This window comes from Saccopteryx bilineata, chromosome 11 (assembly GCF_036850765.1).
Source record: "Saccopteryx bilineata isolate mSacBil1 chromosome 11, mSacBil1_pri_phased_curated, whole genome shotgun sequence".
NCBI lineage: Eukaryota > Metazoa > Chordata > Mammalia > Chiroptera > Emballonuridae > Saccopteryx > Saccopteryx bilineata.
Genome location: NC_089500.1, coordinates 15,055,605 through 15,076,267, shown reverse-complemented (window position 1 = coordinate 15,076,267; position 20,663 = coordinate 15,055,605).

Genomic DNA, 20,663 nt, shown 5'->3' with positions numbered 1-20,663 from the left:
GCATGTGATTCAATAAGTATCTCAAAATAAAAGTTTCAAAGTATAACTCCTGTTACAATTTAAATATATATTTTTTAAACTCAAGTGTTTTAGATTTTATTTATTTATTTTTATTTTTTATTTATTTTTTTTTTTGGAGAGAGAGAGAGAGAGAAGGGGGGGAGGAGCAGGAAGCATCAACTCCTATATGTGCCTTGACCAGGCAAGTCAGGGGTTTCGAACCAGCAACCTCAGCTTTCCAGGTTGATGCTTTATCCACTTTGCCACCACAGGTCAGGCCACAATAAAAAATTTAATCAATGGCAAAGACAGAGAGGAAAATATGGATCTTTTGAATAGGTAAATTTGAAGATTATAGTGATTTAAATAAATTTCTTTTAAACCCTCACTTAAAATAGATTATGGAATATGTATGTGTATATATATGACAATAGATTAGTTAGATTTGACGAAGAACAAAGCCACTAGTTTCTCCATGTCTTCATCAACATATTCAAAAGCTCTATCCTAACCGATGGTGGTGCAGTGGATAGAGCATCAACCTGGGATGCTAAAGACCCAGGCTCAAAGCCCGAGGTCGCTGGCTTGAGCATGGGATCAAACATGATCCTATGGTCACTGGCTTGAGCCCAAGGTCGTCGGCTTGAGCAAGGGGTCACTGGCTCAGCTGGAGCCCCCAAGTCAAGGCACGTATGAGAAACAATCAATGAACAACTAAAGTGACTATGAGTTGATGCTTCTCATCTCTCTTTCTATCTCATTCACACACAAAACAAACACAAAAAAACTATAGATCAGGGGAAAAAATTGTGGGTACTCTACCAAGAAGATAATGAATGGATGATACAAATGACACTAAAGCAGCAATATGCTCTTTGGATGTGCAAACATAAAATTATTCAAGTGTCATTCCCAGGTCATAAATTGGCTTGTCGAGATGCCATACAGACTCTTTCATCAATGTCCTTTGGGTTCAAGTGATGTGAATTATTGATTGGCTAACCCAAATTGGGGTATGGAATCTAGTTTAGAGCTGGAAGGGACCCACACAGATATAAAACTCACAACCTTGGCCTCCTTGCTTTTCCTGCTTGTCAGTTACACACTCACATGTCATGGTGAGACTAAAAGGTCACGTTATGGAAGTAAGAGAAACCACATTTTTATAAGTCCTTCGCTTCTTACAGTGCTCACCCATGTTATCATGCCCATTTCTAAGTTGTCATTTTGATTTTCTCCAAATCTGGTTCTTCCTGGACTGCTCATTTCTCCTCCTTCTTATGTGTTCTTTCCCTCTGCTTCTCTCTTATCCTGAGTCCTCTCCTGCCTCAGTGCTATTCCTCTCTCTGCACACGCAGGCCTTGCCTGCCCTCCAGCTCAATGGCCCCTGTGCAGCGCACAGTTTCTCTTTCTTGCATTTGTATCTTCTTCCTCCAGTTATATAATCCAGAACCCAGCCACACATTGACTTAGCAAGAAAGGAAATTATTCAGTCCCTAAATAGATTCTTTTAACTCTTCCACATTTCGTAAATAGAACTGGTTTGGTTTTTTTTTCTTTCTTTCTTTCGAATTGCATATGACATTTCCCTCCACTCTCCAGAACATCTTTGTACTCTGGCACTTTGGCTCAGAAAAGGTTGATGAGGACACAGATCCTTCCAACTGTTTGCCCTACATCTGTCTCCCTTCTCCTTTCTACAATCTCCCCTTCCTCTTTCTGTCTTACCCGAGCCTCTCTTGTGTAAAACTTCATGGTTTTATGTTTCTTACATAAGTATTATACCACACGTTTTGGTTAGAATTATATATATACACACACACCACCAGCAGCAGCAGCAAAGTTATTTTCAGGTAAAGTCCCTACATGATGATCATCTCATGCACAATTATTCTCAACTCTCCATCTCTGTATCGGCATGCATTGGGGTATTAGGGGTGGAAGGATGGATCACGTAACAGCTGCAGTCCCATAGATCATGCCATTTCCTTTAAGAAAAGCTGCTCCTGTGTGATTTTACTGCTGCCCTGACCAGTCATTGGCGAGCAAACCTATGCCAAAGGAAAAAAAAACAGAGCAGTCTCTGCTTGTGAGCACAACTTCTTAGGCATGCAATGCCCACAAAATCACTGCTTTCATCGCTTTACTTTGTTTTGTTTTTTACTGAACCATTTTTATGGTCACTGTGACAACACAGTTCAAACAAGTTCGTTTAGAAAACAACATAACTGATAAATCACTGAAAAATGTTAAATGCAAAAGCTAGACCACCCTGACAATGAGGTCATTTGTGTTTATCACTCCAGATCACTTTCCCTGGTGGAGGGGCGGGTTGGAGGGACCTGCATTATTTATCTGAGATAAAAGAAAGATAGTGATTTAATGATTTACATCGTCATAAACTTGAAACTCACATGACTAGCTCTTTCCAGTCCTCGACTCTCTTTAATATAAAACTGAGTCCTCAAAGTGAGTGCTTGGACCACAGATGGCCCTCACTGGTCAACTGGTGATGTACGTGTTTTCTGTGTGATTCTGAGCACGCAATATGGAAGCAATAAGTCGTATTATTAAAGGAGAGGTAGTAATAAAATAGCTCAACAATTAAGAACTAACTTCAGGCTTTTGGGTTGCGTGTGGGAAATTTAAAAAATTTGTTTGCCTGTAATTGTCTGAGAAATAATGTTTAAGTAATTCATTGTGGTATAACAAACCAAATGGCTTAAAACAACAGTTCGTTATCCCCTCAGTCCTGTGGGTTGGCTGAGCTCAGCTGGCAGTTCTTTCGCCCTGTGAGGTACAGACTGGGAGTTCAGCTGGACCTGCATCCCAGATGGCCTCTCCTCTTCCAGAACCTCCCTCTCGTGACTTCTCATCATTTAGAGGTGGAACTTAAATTTATGTATCTAGCAGCTAGAGCGTCAGAGAGGCTGGAGCCAAGAGGCTTACTGCTCTTTTAAGAGTCAGACCCAAAACTGGCCCAGAGTCCCTTTTGCCAGAGTCCATTGGTCATAGCAAGTCAAGGCCAGATCAGATTAGAAGGGAGAGGAAGTTGGTTGCACTGCATGGTGGGAGGAGGGGCATTCACATTCATAGATGGGAGCTTCCGGCCACCATCTTCGGATGAGAAGGGGGGCACACAAACTATTCCTGCAATGATTATGCCACATTTAAAAAGAGGGCGGTGATCCTGATAACATTCAGAAGTCAATAAAAATAATAAGGCTTGTTTTCTAGCAAACAATATTATTCATTTTTCCTAATACTGTTAGCAAAACCTTCTTCCTGGCCATTTCTTGGAGTTCTGTCATCTTTAGAAGTCCTGCATAAAAATGCAGATAGCTGTGGCATGGATCTCAGGACAACCCCTGATACCTCTGGGTGAATCCAAGGTGAGCAAGTAAGTCAGTGAATGGGCTTTGATCCATGGTTGGATTTTCACCATCCAAAAGACCTTGAAAATCACTTTCAAAATGTGGTTGTTATGAGCATTTTTCATTAAATGAAGCAGATACCTAAAAATGTTAAGACTCACTGTTTTAAGGACACAGTCACAGGTCTCCCTGGATAAAGGTAATGCTAACAGTTCTCTTTGGTGGGTACTTCACAAGGTCGCACTTAACTGTCCTCCAGGTATTGACTGTCCTCTACCTTTGTCTCCTCCCCACATACTACATCTGTGTGGGGAAGGAAGGGCATTCACTGTGCACCTGGGTCCCCCACTGGGGAGACTTTGCTAGAGTCCGCAATGTGCTTCTGATAATAGTTCTCAAATGGTTCCCTAAGAAAACTTCTCAGGCTAAATGAGGCCAAAAAGTGCATGCCTGGGGGGGGGGGGCAGCCAGGGGGTGAGCAGGGCTCAGGCTTGCCCCATTCAGACAGAGCAACTCTAGCTTCACTCCATCTTATACTACGGTGGATGTTTTTCTTTGACTGATGAGTTGGGAGGCTAAAAGAACTTTGAGAATTACTAACAAGTCAGTGAGTAGTCTTATTTTCCAAGTGATTAAAAAAAAAGATATTTAGTGGGTTTAAATATTTTCCTAAAAGTCTAGAGTCAAAGCTAAACTAGAACTGTGCTTTGTGTTTCCTGACCCTCCCCTCTGTGAGTTTTCTAGTCTACACACTATCTCTCCATCAAGGGAGAAGGTGGACTGGCCCTCCACATTCTCGCAGGTCAGAGTGTGCCCTCCCCTAACCTCAATTCATGTTGTTCTCTCAAGCCAGACATGGCTGTAATCAGGAAACAGCCAACTGATAAGTCTGGAACTTAGGGGAATTCCAGGGGGAAAGCCACCTTGGCTGGACACCAGGGTGGGACATGGGAAGGGAGAAAAGGAGAGCTCTGAAGAACCCACAGAAGAAGCTATCTTCATGTTGGTCTCATTATTAGGCTGTGAACTGGCCCTGAGTCCTTTTACAACCTTCTTTTTCCACCAGAGAGTAAATTTGAAGTAGCAACAAACTGCATTTTTTTCTTGCATTAATGCAAAAACACATTGTCCCTGATCACTCAATTCCTGGTAGCTGAAAAGTGCATTTCAAAGTCATACACCATATTCCAAGCCTTCCAAAATGCCTAAAGGAGGGAAATGCTAGACAAACCCCAATAAAGATATGTATATAATTTCCATCCTTGCAATGTTAATGGGCCTTGACTAAGACCACTGTGATTTTAATACATTGTATTGTTTTATTCCTACTGTATTTTTAAATAGAACATCTCAAAATAATTAGATTAATTAAATATCCACAGGGATGCAGGAAATATTTTCTTATCACACTTGGGGACTTGACCAACTCAACTCCTTAGGTTTTTTCAGAACCTCTTAATGAAGGAGTCTCACTCCATCAGAGCCTTGACAACTATCTCGATCTGTCATTAAGAAGAACATTTCAGTACCTGGAAAAATGTAAGACTTCTGGAGACTTAAATTTACCAAATGTAGCTGTTTAGTGTAGGGGGAAGCCATCCTGCCAACCTCCCTAGCTTATTGTCTGAGAATGCAAAGTGGATCATGGTCTTGGGGAGTAAAATACAGGTTAGAAAGGTTAGAAAAAGTCACTGAGCAATTTTTATTGTCTATGTTTCGTCAAGATACTGAAAGTTGAAAATTTCACACCATGCTAATAACACAGTATTAGTTACACTTGACTGCTTTGTTGGAGCCCAACCAACCTCACTTCTGTTCTCTCAAGCCTAACTTCCCAGAGTGGCCAGCTTTTTAAGAAAACAAAAGCTGCCATAATCTCTAGTTATAGGCTGGTTGTCAAACCACAGGAGTTCCAGCAAAAACTACATATTATCATGAGCTCCAAACATTAAAGTCTGTGGCATGACAAGCTCTAAGAAAGAACCTCTTAAAAGAGACTCATTTTTCTCCACAGTGTCAGCTGCAAGAATAAACTAGTGATGAACAAGATGTTGGGAGTTGGAAACAAAAAGACCGTGGGTTCCTTGGTTTCCTTGGTTTCATGGCCAACTCACTGGATAACTTTGGATGAGACATTTCATTCATCAAACTATCTCTACACTGAGACTTACTGCTTATCCTCTTTGCGGATGTTGAGTTTGCATAGCTGCATGGGAGATTCTTTTTCCTTCTGTAGAATCTCAGGGCTATCAGTATCCAAGGAAGTCTAGCTCTACTCTGTAGAAGCAATACAGAATTGGTGGTCAAGAGCATGAACAGCCCCAGAAAACATGGTTCCATTAATACCCTGACTCTCTCCCTGGCGACCCTGTAACATTGGACAAGCTATTAGAAATTCTTGTGTCTTAGTGAATATTACCTTGACTAACCTCCCTGTCTTCCATGTGATCATCTTATTCATCTTGTAAATAAGTCTGTGCTCTGCCACATAATATCCATCACATTATTAGGACTGGGAGAAGAAAATGAGATGAACTGAATTTCTGAAATTTACCTGAGTCTTGAACATAGAGATAGTTGGTTCAACAGCAAAACATAGCGATGCTATGTCTAATGCAAGATCATTATAATTTCCTAGTGACAGGGCTTGATATATATAGTATGTGTGTCAAGGAAAATTGGGAATTTGAAATTTAGTGATTTTCCTAACTAGATCATCTATTCAGGTTTTCTCTGCCTTTCATTGTCATTGATTAGGCTATTCAACAACTGTGAAGGGAGAAGTTAACTTGTAGAAACCTGCTAGCATTGCAACTAATTCCTGTCCAGAAAAATGCAAATATCTGTCCCATCCAGGTTCAGTAGACATCCCTCGCCCACTGTGGAAGAAGTCAGTTTTGCATATATTTAAATAAATTCATTTTGGTATTCCTAATGGCCTATCAATGTATCTGGTGTTTGTAGTCTACTTTGAACCAGTTCTCTCAATAATTAATGATTTAAATAAAATCTTTGACATGCATTTATTTTACACTTGCACGAGAGTCATAGTTTTCCTTTTTAAAAAACATTTAACCTAAGTAGATAAATATATGTAAAGCCTTATTTTATTAACTCAAACTTATATTAAAGAAGAAAAAATATTTTACAATACATCCAAAAATACATAGTTTTATTACTTTCAAGTTTATACTAAGAGGTATTATCTAATAAAGATCAGTATTTAATAACTAATTTATAATGGATATGTCACTCTTCTAAATAAATTGATGCTTCTAGAGCATTTAAATACAGCAGCATATTTTAAGTGTTTTTAAAATCTTACTCTAATATTATTTATACTCTTAGAAAAAAATGTATGCTATGTAATGAAAGCTTTCAGCCCAATTATTCCAAATTACAAATTAGTGAAATCTTACTTTAATGAAATCTTATATATGTAAATTGGTAGAACACTGATTCATATAATGCTTTCAGTTTGATAAAATTGAGACCAAAGACATCAGCTAATACAATGTAGAATCCCTTCTAAATTGGTCTTGTTGGGTAGTCAGCTAGCCCCAGTTGGAACACATCTATTAACAAGGAGCTCCCTACCTTTCAAAGAAGGCCATTTCATTGTTGAAAGTTTCCATGAAATTTTTGAATTTCATTGTTGAAAGTTTTCTTTGCAATTAACCAAAATTTTCCTCCTTGAAACATTTGTCTTAATTGCAGTTTCAATATAAATAGAAATATAACTAGTCTTTTGTCTTCTTTTTCTCCTAATGGTGTCACTTCTCTGACACTGGGGATTCTTCAAAGGGACAAAACAGGTCAAGTAGAATGGTCATAAACTAGGTCTATATCACCACAAACAAGTCAAGAGTTAACAACTATATATATAAGGCATCTTTGTTGCTGCTATAAGTTATCCAAATGAACCCAACGTAAGAGTCTAAGTCCTCACACAGAAACTACAATACTATTCCTTAGCTTTCAGGGATATTTCTACAAACATTCTTTTAAACCCTGAGCCTTTGATTAGAAATAAAAAGTATCCCACAGCCAAAACACCAAATTCTTTCTGAACCAAGACAACTAACAATAAAAGGTGTTGCCCTATTCCTCCTTATTATCCTATAATTTAGGAATGCCACAGAACCTCTTTCTTGCAGGTATTGGGACATTCTCATGGTTTTTCAGAGAAATAGGGAAACTACTGCGTCATACATTATGATACCAAAATGATCCAAAGGATATTTCTTGTAGCACCCTTTGTCTAAAATCAAAGCATGTTAAAAACAATTTATAGTTTAAATATTGACATCTAACAGTTTTCTACATTAACTTCTCCTTTTGTCTACCCTTCTCTTTAAAAAACAAACAAACAACGACTCTTATGACTTAGACAACACAGCTAGAAATAGATTCTTTAATGTAGGGGACACACTGTAGAATGCAGGCTCTTCCACTAAATTTGTGAGAGGAGGGAAGTTCCTGCAGCTTTTACAGATTATTTTGTTAGGGAATAAAGAAAATCTTGCCATTTTTCCTGTGTCAGATGTAAAAATAAAAAGCATAGAGGGGAAGAATGGGGCCATAAACCTGATACAATGTACCGCCATAGAGTTTCATCAGATAAGCTATGGAGACAGTTTCGATGATGCTCTTGTCAGAAAACACATGGTATGATGCACCGTATACGTGCCAGATAGCTTCTGCACTTTTAGAAATGTCATTTCTAAAAATGTCTATCCATTTGGAAAATAAGTATGCAATAAATCTGTAAATATTTATTATAAAAGCAATAAGAAAACAGTAAGAATGAATGCAGCTTCTGACAACACTGCATAAACTGTTAACAACAGACCTCTGGAGCGTCGATTCTGTTTCTAGATCGAGGCCCAAATGTTGCAGTAACAGGGATCGTGTTGTTACATTCCATGCCCGCCCTCCTGCCCTACGTAGCCGGGCCACCTAATCGAGGCGCCTAGTGATGAGCTAGCTGTAAAACAAACAGGTCTTGTATTTCTGAATCCACATGGGTTTCCTGATCAATGAACCAAAACAGCTGCCTTTGGAACTGAGAATCCGAAAGCATCTGCTACTGATCTTTTTTGCTCTGTGTCCTATAGAAAAGGACTGGGAGACACAGAATGGGGTGCATCTCCCCCAGAATAGAGAATAGTCACACTTGAGCAGAACTTGGATTGCCGTGAGGCTGTCCTAAGAAAGCACCCTCCCCCTTGGCAACGGCCTTGCTTTTGCTTGAAAGCCCAGTTCCCTCCAATTGGCTGAGGGGATGGTTATGTACCAGGTGATGGAGGCCTAAGGTGTGAGTGGCCTGCTCCTTTCACATAAGAAAACCGAGTTTCACAGTGGTTTACCTTGTCTCAATAAACTGTCGCCTGGCCAATTTAGCTCCACACTTCTTGACTTAATCCACAGAATTAGAACATCTGCTCTAAATCGAAGTTTTACAGGGAGAATTATACCTACTCCATCTAGAGATTGTTTGCCTCTGATGTCATTCGTGATTAGATGATTTTGGAATTTTGATTGCTTCACATTAGATCATTATGATTTCAAAATGCAGCTTGTAAATGTATTCAGTTCATCAAGGGCTATAAATATAAAACTTCCGCTACAGGCTTCTCCTTCGCGTAGGTCCTCTCAGATGCTCTTAGGTTCATGGGAGACCGAACGAAATACCTTCCAGAAAGGGCGAGAGACTCCTACATTAGAAATAATTGGCTAAACATCTGGTCCCGTGCTCGGGAGTTTGATAACCGTGAGCCATTTCTGGTTTTAAATTGAAATTTAAGTAACTTCAAGGTAATGAAGGCTGACTCTTTGAAAAGAAATATGTTAAAAATTTAAGGACTACTTATGCTGTGTTCAAGTAAAACAATTACATGATTAGGTAGTAAAATTCCTCCAGATTTCTCTACATAGTTTTGGGTTCTTTCTTCAACTTCCTATTCCAAAAGAAGCTACCCATTTTCTATTCACAACTCCTTTTCCTGTAGTGAGATTTGGATCTAACATGGTGAGACAGGAGCAACAAAAGTATCTATTTGTAGAAAAAGTAATTTCAAAGTTGCTAAATGAAAATCGCATTTCATGTATTTTAACATCAAAACTCTCTAGATTTTTACTGTTTTTTTTCTTTATTTTAATCAACTAAATATACTCTGAAAATTTAAGGTTCTATAACTCAACAAGTTTCCCATGAGTTCTACATGAAATCATGTCCTGCGTCATATCCTTAACCTCCTTTGGCAGGTTAAGTAAGAACAATAAGAAAGAGAAGTAACAAGAGGTGTATCTGAGAGCTGGTGGGTCTGTTTGCAGGGGAAAGAGAAAGAAGCATCATTTCCTTCCACGAGACTGCAGTTCAGCCTGCAAACTAGCTTATCTGACTCACAATTACGTGTCATGAGTTACAGTGGTAATTAAGTCCAAAGACAGCATGTTACCTGGAGAACCGGCCAGGCCTTCAGGTGGCTGGCTCTCAACTCTGAACCACCTAGCACTTCCCAGGGCTCATTCATCTGCACCATCCCTTTAGTTAATGCCATTCTAAGCCCGGGAACCACATTTTGCTTCAAAACATTTCCTTTGCATGCCTACTAGCCTACCTTTCCATTTCCCAAGCACTTCCTTTAAAAGAAAGCCCTCTTAATTGAATAAAACCAAGTGTCTCCATCGTTTCCTTGGGGGTTTTTTCCCCTCCTTCTTTTCCAGTGCTCTTATCTGCCTCACCAACGGAGTGAACAAGGTCTCCCACCGGAGGTCACCACCTCAGTAAGGGTCAGTTATATCTACTTTTTTTCAGTTCCCTTGGCACATCCTAAGAACTTGACACACATTGGCAATAGTACTTCTCATTCATTCATTCAGCAGATATTTGTTAATGCACCAACAACTGAGGTGTGTAGACCAATGAGCTGATAAGGAAGAGAAGGAGGAAAAGAATGAATATAAAATGAGAACCATAAACCAGAGGGAGATGTCCTTTCACAGGGACAACCATAGAGCCAGGCTGTTACCTAGCTTCTCAGTCCCCCTGTGGCCCCACCTTGAATTGGGCACCACTGTCCACCCCCTTAGTGAACTCATATGTAAAAAGGTAATCATCAAAGAGATGTTGTGTCACAGAATGTAAGAACCTTTTGGGTACGTGCCCAATAGGAGTATTAAAGGAGAATGACAGAAGCAACTCTCACACCACACCCAGTAGAGCCATGCCTCAGAGCATGATAAGACGGAGCAAATCAATCAGTCTGGCTTGTGGCTGATGTGCCTGTTAGGTGTACTCTAGGCTCCATAGACTATATACTCTATATACTAGCAATTTTGGAGAAGTAATTTCTGCTGCCAGATGACAGCCCAGAAGTCACTTTCTTGACAGGTAAGGGAAATTGCTCCCCACTTCCTTCCTTGTCTTCCAAGGTGCAGCCTCCCCACTTTACCCTTACATATGGGGGCCTGGGCAGTGGGTCCCACAGAGACTGGGATTAAGTAACTCATCTCCTTAGCATCACTTGTTTGTAAAGGTTACTCACAACAGCAGCTGAGCCCCAGCATCACAGTGGGTATTTGTCAAAAATGAGTCAAGATTATAGGCACCATTGAAGGAACACCCACAGTTGGGAAGGAGAGGAGCAATGTTAGTGACCTGGGGTGATATTCTATTGAACATTTCCATCTGCCCTTTGGAGAAATTTGAGCCTCTCTACTGAGTCAGTCTTCAGTTTATAGCTAGTTACTCAACAGAGACCATAGACTGATATCTGCCTATGACTCTGCCAATTGAAATGATGCCCACATCTGTAGTCAGGTAGATAGTGCCACCAGCTCTGGCTCTCCAGGTCCCCTTGGTGCTGCCAATCATGACAGGCAGTGAGAGACCTCAGAACCAAATTCATCCCAATCCGTTCAGACTTTCAATATTGTCCAGAAGAAATAAAATAAAAACCAGCCAAGTTCCTAAGTAATGGTGGTTATTTAAAGAAGGCATATCATAAAATAAAATAAGATAAAATAAAATAAAAGCAGGCTGTCATAGTTCCTTTGCTGGAAAAAAAGAAGGTTTGGAGTCAAACAGACACGAAAAGAAGTAGTCGGCAATTGTTACTTGAGATTTCCTATAAGGTTGCTCTGCTGAGATGAGTAGCTCTAGAGCTCTAGATAGGAACAGTGGTAATGTCTGACAGCCCAGGATTTTCTGTTCCCTTCAGGCACCAATTGCAATAAACAGCAGAGGAATGCCACCGAGAATCGCCTCGGCCCCTTCTCCAGGTTCCTGAGCCAAGGTGACTGCGTCTCCGAGGCGCACCGAGCCTGGCTTTGTGGGCACAAGGAACGGTGGTGTAAACACTGAGGCACAGGGAGGGAGAGCCAAGGTCTACTCCCAGCTCAGCAGGGTCCCCCATATTAAATAACTTCATCTCCTAGGGCCCCCCATCGCCCGCCTGTACAGTGAAGGTGTTCAATTACTTCATCAGTGCACCAAGGGTTCTGCCCACCCTGAGAGCCTAGCAGGTTATGAGTTCCATACACCTAGGGATTGGCTGCTATGCCCTCCTCACGTTGGAGAGCTAATGGGAATAGCATAATTCCAAAGAAATCCGTGGTACTGGAGGGATTCATATGTTCTTCTGTCAGTAAGCTATGATCCAGCTTAGAGGGGGTCCCCAACTTCACTCCAAGTCCAAATCCTGTCTTCACCACCCATACTCCCACTCAGAGCACTCCTGCCAAGATACCTTCTCTGATCATCAAAGCCAGGCACTTCACTTGGGCCCCCTTGGCATTGGTCCTTTTCTGCCACAAAGGTCATTTCCACATGTGACTTTCTCCCCAGGTCAAATGCAAACTCCTTGAGAATAAGATTTATTCTTATTCATATACATGTACCCATATGGCAACAGGAGGCGCTCATTAAATGTAACCTGAATGGCGAAATGAACGAATGAACAATGCCAAAGAACTCAAACCAAAAAGAAACAAAGGGTCCCTCATCTGTACTTTATCTGAAAATGCTCATTTTCTGAACAGAAAATACACAATCTTATCAGAGGAAGGCAAATTTCCCGGTAAATAATCACTCAGAGATGCACATCACATTCCACATGAATCATTCTACAAAATGAAAGATGAAAGCTGAATGAAATAAACAATTACGGCAAGGCTGAGTCTCTGGGCTGTGGATGAAACTAAAGCAACATCCACCAGTCCCGACAAATGAGACTGCTCGGGTCAAGCTTAGCAGCAGGGGCTCGGCCCTAAGGGCAGTGCTTCGGTTCAACTGATCCCCTTTAGGAATAAGTGCAATATAAATGAATCTCAGTTTTCTACTTTGTGGAGCATTAAAAGACTACAAGCACCAGCTTCTACTTCTACCCAGCAATCTCTGACCTGCAGGTGTTTTTATGTGAGTTAAATAGATCCAGAAAGGGGATAAAAAGTAGCTACAAGAATGCTGCAAAATATATTAGAAAATCCAAAATTATTCCAAACGTGTCCATGTTATCACTCGTTGGGGCAGATTATTGAAAGTTGACTGTGTTGTAAAAGGAAAATAAAGTTTTAAGCACTGCCTGTTGTTACTTCCTGTCAGGGCTGATGGTTTGTGAAATCTAAAAGGAAGTTTCTTCCTTCCTCCATCCTCCCTCTCTCCCGGGCTGTCTTCCTTACTAAAGAGACATGGCAACTAAATGGAGTGTGGGATATTCTGAACGGGATCGTTTCGCTGTAAAGGACATTGTTGGGACAACTGGCCGAACTCCAACAAGGTCTGAGGATCAGATGTTGGTCATAAATCAGGTTTAATTTCCTGATTTTAATGGTGTATTGTGCAATGAAGAACGTCCTGGTTTGTAGGAATTATACACAAAACCTTAGAAAGAGATAGAACATCAAATTGGCAACTTACTCCCATGTGGTTTTCAATTTTGTTCTTTGTACTGTTCATGTAACTTTTGTTTTAGTTTATCATTATACTTTTAAAAATAAAAAAATGTAACAGTAATGATATTAAGAAGAAGGGAGGCCTGGCCTTCATGCAATACCAGGCCACCTTCCCGAGTGACCCAGGTACCTCTTGTTTCTTTTCTTCTTCTTCTTCTTTTTTTTTTTTTTTTTTTTTTTTTGTGGCAGAGACGGGGGGGGGGGGGGACAGATAGGGATAGACAGATAGGAAGGGAGGGAGATGAGAAACATCAGTTCTTCGTTGCGGTTCCTTAGTTGTTCATTGATTGATTTCTCATATGTGCCTTAACCAGGGGGCTACAGCAGACTGAGTGAACCCTTGCTCAAGCCAGTGACCTTGGGCTCAAGCTGGTGAGCTTTGCTCAAACCAGATGAGCCTGTGCTCAAGCTGGTGACCTCGGGGTCTCAAACATGGACCCTCCGCATCCCAGTCTGACGCTCTATCCACTGCACCACCGCCTGGTCAGGTCTTGCTTCTTTCTTCATGATCATTTTCATACCTCCATCTTTCGTGCACCAAAGGCTCCTCACAGACCACTCCAACCCATTTCTCTCTCTGCTGGATCCTCCTCCATCATTCTCCTTGACAAATCCTGGTGCCAGCAAACTGCCCACTTCCTGCCTTCCAGAAAGACCTTGGCAACTTCTGCCTCCTCCTATCTGAGAGGCGCTTTGCCTCTGAACCCTCCCCACCCTTGAAGGCTCGTGTGAAGGCTTACCTCCTCTATGAGCCTCCCTTAACCTACTCCTCCCTCCTCTGCATTCCCAATTGATTAGTGTGCCTCATTTGGCTCTCAGCCAAAGAAGTTATCTTTCTCTCTGAACATCTTGATGAAAGGTTTTCAGAGAGCAGGCATCACGTCTCAAATCTCACAAGAAGATTGGCTCATCGAGAAGGAGCTAATTCAGGGTTTCCCATATTTCAGGATCACCCCTTTCCAATCACTCATATCCATTGTCATCACTTATGGAGAGACTGGACACACACACACACACACACGCTGCAGCCAAAATGGAAATCAACAGATAAGCTCTTCTCCCCCTTACGTCCCACACTGAGCCAGTTTGACCCCATTTGCTCTGTCCTGTACTTAGGAAACAAAGCAAAGCATCAGCCATTCGCCTGATTCAGTCTGCAAGCCTAGACACTGTGAAGCAGAGGCTTTGAAACCTGGCTGCCACTCATATCATTACTGTTTTTCTTTTTTAAAAATACCGTTCCAATCCAGTTTCCTCCAAAAGACTTATTCTCCAAAGAATAAACTGGCCTACTACCACGTAAGCAGCTGGCTAAGGTACTAGTTGGTAAGGTGATCAGCTCCCAATAAAGTTTCATGATAAAAAAAACTTAGTGAAAAAATTACAAAACCCCATAAATGGAGAATATCGACAAGGGAGTGAGTAGCTACTTAAAGCAGCTACGTGTTCCACGATGTTGTTCCTAGTCACACAGTACCTGCCAGCAATTGGGGGCTGTTGTAGGGTCAGCTAACTAACAGAGAGACAGGAGAAAGGGAAAAGTATTTTCAGAAGACAGCCCAAGAGGAAACCGTACAACTGGGGAGAAAACTTTGTGAATTATTATAGCATTTGACTTTTTGTGTTAAGAGAGCCCCTAAAGAAGAGAATGATTATTTGACAATTGAGGGAGGCATGGTCTAGCATGAAGCCAGTCCAAACTTCAGAATGTAGTTTATTGGAAAAACAAGCAAACAAAAAGGCTGTTCAAACCCGATCCACAGCAGAGGGGGTCCCTGAGTGGGCGTGAAAAGCTCACACAACCATAGCTGTCCCCCTTGGCAAAGGGCAGCATTAGTTTGTGCCATCTTCAATATCTATGATGCTATTTCAGGACTGCTCAAGGACCTATCTGTTATTTACATCCCAACAACTATATTCTTTGCAGATTTTAAACACGATTTCCAATACAAAGAATTTTTTTAATGTGGAAGATTCATAAAACAGACTCTCGGCGATTCCCTAAATTTATACGATAATATCTAACATGTCAATGTCCAAATAGCAAATGTAATGACCTAAAAAATCATTTGGTCCAATCCTGATGTGACTTGCTCTAGCTTTTGGGGTAGGGCGTGAACTTATGAGCATCCCATTATATTTCAAAATCATTCATAAAATTGGTCATTTGGTGGCCGAACAGAGTTTGCACAGCTTTGCAGAAACAGGTTCAAAGCTCATTTTGCCCACCAACATTTCGAGCCTGCACTCGCAGCGCTGAGAGCATTCACAGAGTCTAGCACGCCCGTGTGCCCCTCTGCATGGTCGCACCCCCTTCTGCCACCCAAGGTAGAATAGGTATCCATCTGCTCAGGCCCACCCAGTCAGCAGTGAGTCAATGTCAAACCACGACTCCAGCCCGCACAGAGATAACTTCCCAGATACCAACTACTTCCCTCTACATCATCTCACTTGAGCCCTATAGTTACTCTCCCCTATACAGTATAGTACCTATGGTAAAAATAAATAACACATAAATATTTAATGAGCCATCTGCAAAGCGCTGTACTGGATAAACACACATTTCCATTCATTGACTACTCACAAGGACCCACAAGGCAACTGTGAAAAGCCCCCTTTGTACAGATGAGGAAACAGACTCAGCGAGGTGAGAGGGCTGACATGTCCCATGGTTAGTCATTGTCCAGTCAGGATGCACAGCTAGGGCATCAGGCTCCAAAGCCCCCACCTGTCACCCTAGGCCATGTGTGGTCAGCAGATCGTGTCCAATCTCTCTGCTTTGCCACTCGGCAGTCTCGCTCAGCCCCAAGGGGCCTTGCCCAGGCCTTTGGGATGGAAACAGTGCAGGTGTAGTGATGCGTTCAGCAGCCTTGAAGAGCTGCAGGCTGAGGGTTCACTTCCATTTTTCTGGCCTGTTACTTCAATAATATAATGCCAAGTTTTGTGAGCAAGAGGAACAAATCGGGGTCATAACAGAGAGACACCCTCAAGTAAACGAGGTGCAGATTAAATTGGCAACCACCTCTGGCCCAAATGCCACACGCTACTCCACTGTTCCCTATTGAGTACCTTTATTATAAGGTAGTATTTCAAACTTCTAAGAAAACTGTATAGCAATTAAACACTACTTATACATTTTATAGATTGCGGACTTATGTAATATTAACTTTTGTGAAAAATAAAGTCATCTGCTTTAAAAACTAAATTTGGAAACATAGTCCAGAAAAATGGACCCTCAAAGATGTCCCTCAAAATACATTTCATACAGTCAGTCAAACCTTTGATAAGTATAGTCATTTGCCAGGGATGCTTTGACAAAGCACCGCAGACTAGGGGACTTGGACAACATATTTATTTCCTCACAGCTGGAGGCTTCACATCCAAGATCAAGGTGTCAGCAGGTGTGGGTTCTTATGAGGCCTCCCGAGCTGGTTTGCAGGTGGCTGTCTTCTCCCTGCGTCTGCACGCAGCCTTCCCTTGAGTATGTCGGTGTCCAACTTCTTTTTATAAAGACCATGGTCATATTGGACTGAGGACTACCTTAGTGGCCTCATTTTAATTTCATTATCTTTTCAAAGACCCTATCTCTAAATATAGTCACTTTGTGAAGTACTTGGAGATAAGCCTTCAACATACGAATTTTGGGGGATTCAGCCCATAACAATACACATCAGAGATCCCTAAACTGGTGCTTAAGCTACTTCCTCCACCTCCCACCTCCCACCTCCCACCCCCCACTCCCAGCCACCACCTAAAGAAGGGATATTCTCTGTGGCCAATCAAGGGAAATATGATGTCCTAACAGATAGTTAACTGAACTGGACATGGAACAAACTCATAGAAGTTGAAGGGCTGACAAGGACAGGCCTGAGTTCAAAGCTTTCTGGCCCCTTCTTGAACACAAATGAAGGAGAAATCAGGCAGAGCACAATACCTTCACTGTGCAGTTTCTTTCAGCCAGTGTATATTTCTGTACCTTTGTGAAAATGATGGTTAATATAAATCTTTCTAAAATTTAGTCCAATTGCATTTTACAGCGATGCCCATAACAATATTCCCCATCCTATATACTCTTTTTATAATGGTATCATGACACTCTTCCTATTGAGAGGTAGGGTATATGGTCCCTCCCCTTGAGTCTCAGTGGGGAAGTGATGTTTTATGACTTCAGGTTAGGTTACAGAAGGCATGATTCTTTTAGGATGCATGTCTTTGAATGTTAAACCCTCATGTAGCAATCTGATCACCCTGAGGTCACTGGTCCACATGAAGAACCCATGTGGAAGGGCCCTGAGACCCTGTGAAGAAAGAAAGCTATCCCAGGAGCCGCTGCTTTGGCTCCAGTGACATCTAATTGCAACAACATGTAAGACCCAGAGCCAAAGCCATCCAGCCAGGCACCTCCCAAATTCTTGACCCACAGATTCCATGAGCATAATCAAGTTACTGTTATTATTGTAAACCACAAGGTTTTGGGGGTAAATTGTCACACAGCAATAAAAAACAAAAACAAAAATATTCTGATTAAGTCTTTCTGATGCTAATTTGACTTTATTTCTTCCAGAAATTAGTCCAAATGAGTATAATGATCATATCCTTTTGGCATGACTCTAGATTTTCTATTCAGCATCTTCTGCATCTGCAAAAGACAAGGTCAAATGACCTATTTGTAAGATCTGTTATGGACTGAGTTTTCTTCCCCCAAAATTTATAGGTTAAAATCTCATTGTAACTATTTGGAGAGAGGGTCTTTAAGGAAGTAATTAAGGACAAATGAAGTTATAAAGGCAGGGTCTGAATTCAATAGGACTAGTGTCCTTACAGAAAATGAGAAAGGGACCAGGATGCAGATACACAGAGGAGGGGCCCTGTGAGGGCACAGGGCGAAGGTGGCCACCTGCAAGCCAAAAATAGAGGCCTCATCAGAAGCCAACCATGCCTGCACCTTGATCTTGGACTTCCAGGCTCCAGAACAGTAGAAAATATAAATTTCGGTTGCTTAAGCCATTCAATCTTTGGCACTTTAGTTTGGCAGCCTGAACAAATTACTACAAGATCTTTCCAAACTTCTTAACTCTAGTTATTTTTTAATGTTTCTGTTTAAAATGCAACTAAATCATAACCAATCATGAAAAACATTTTACGCATCCATCTATCTAAACTTGTCTGGTGGGAGAGCGGATTGAGAACAGATTTTATTTGCTTGAAGGACGAGGGAAGACGGGTATGAGAGAGCAGAACGTGGAGTAAACGAGCACACCTTCACAGATAAGGAGGGAGCAGGTGGAACATCAAAACCAGTGCAAGCTACCTGTTTTTAACGTACAGTTCACTGATTTTTAAAATAAATGTAAAGAGTTGTGCAACCATCATCACAATCAAATTTAAGAATCTTTTTACCATCCCCCACACAATGACCACAACTGAACCACTAAACCAATAAACTCACACCATAGTAGGAGATACTACAGAGTGGAAGGTGTTTGTTAGAAGCAACTGGGAGCTCTAACAAACTGGCAGACTGCTGGCCGGAGTTTAAATTAGTACCACGCAATGCAGAAAATGCTCATATCCAATGGATCCCTCTTCTAGATATGTATCCTAGAGACAACTCGCTCACATCTGCACAGGGAATCACACAAAGAAGTATTCACCATAACATCCATTGTAAAGTAGACATTTGGAAACAACCCAATTGTCTGTTGACATGAATGGATAAACAGGTTGCGGTGTAGTCATATAACATGATCCACTTAAACAGCCATTGTAGCAAATAAACCAGGGGTCGGGAACCTTTTGGCTGAGAGAGCCATGAACGCCACATATTTTAAAATGTAATTCCGTGAGAGCCATACAACGACCCGTGTACATTACACATTATCCAATAAAAATTTGGTGTTGTCCCAGAGGACAGCTGTGATTGGTTCCAGCCACCCGCAACCATGAACATGAGCAGTAGGAAATGAATGGATTGTAATACATGAGAATGTTTTATATTTTTAACGTTATTATTATTTTTATTAACGATTTGTCTGCAAGCCAGATGCAGCCATCAAAAAAAGAGCCACAGCTGGCTGGCGAGCCATAGGTTCCCGACCCCTGGAATAAACTGTAACTACAAGAATCAGTATGGGTAAATCTCATATGAGAATGTTGAGTAAAAATAAAAAAGAAGTTACCAAATAATATATATTATTATATATAGTAAAACACTATCTGTGTCAAAATTTAAAACCATCAACAACATAGATTTTTGCATTTAACTTTTATCTCCTTAAAAAAACTATTGTGACATTAATGCTGAAGTTTCGACAAAGCATAAAGATAACAGGCTATACTGGTAACATTTCGTGATAATACTGGTAAGAGGTGAAAGGTAAGTGTTTCCTGAAATTACAAAGAAAAGCGTAAGAGTTCCATTCCATTGCGTTCACCAGTTCTTAATTCATTCTTTAAAAATGTGTCTAGGTACTTATTCTGTACTGCGCATGTGCAGGTTCCACGCACAGTGTTGGGGGGTATCTGTGCCTTATTGCATTTCATCCGCAGTTTAGGCCTCCGGGTTTCCGCGCTTCCGGGGCTCGCTTCCCCCACCCCTCTGCACGCACACATCCACCCTGCGGCTGCTTCTCCCTCTCTTATTCAACAGCGGAAGCCTGCCCGAGGCAGGTGATGTTTTTGTGTTTGAGCAACAGAAAACTAGGGCTGTTGGGCTCATAAAAAGATAATGAAGTCTTCAACCATTGTTGAGTGTGGCAGACGGAAAGAACACAGCATTTACCCGGCTTTTAAGAGGCCACGCACGGAGAAGCAGCAGTTCCAGGAAACGTTAGGCAAAACAGGGATGGGTTTAGCATCTTTACCACTATGGGCTTCAATCAAGATCGGATGTTTTCTCATCTTGGAGTTTCACATCAACGTGTTCCCAAATTTCCCAAAGGGAATTGTCTCTAAGGAGGCCCCTTTTACATGATGAATACAAAATGTAGCACTCTCGTACTGAAATTAAAGACCTGTGTTCTCGGACCCCTTAATGCTCTGCTCCATCCGAGCTAGGGCCACACTAAAACACTTGCTGCCGGTGTATTTCCCCTGTTTTCCTTCTCTAACCCTGCTCATCCTCGCCCAGCCTCCCCCCTGCACCCCAGGGTGTGCAGTTCTTCCTCCAAACCAGGAGCAGTTCAAATGTTACTTTCTTCCTCAAACTCTTTCCCCTTAGAACTACTAATAACCTTTTATTGCATTTTGCCTGTACATCTCCCTTGAATCAAAACAGATTTTGCTATATATTATTGGTATTCACTTTTTACACTTTTTATCTTTCTGACTATA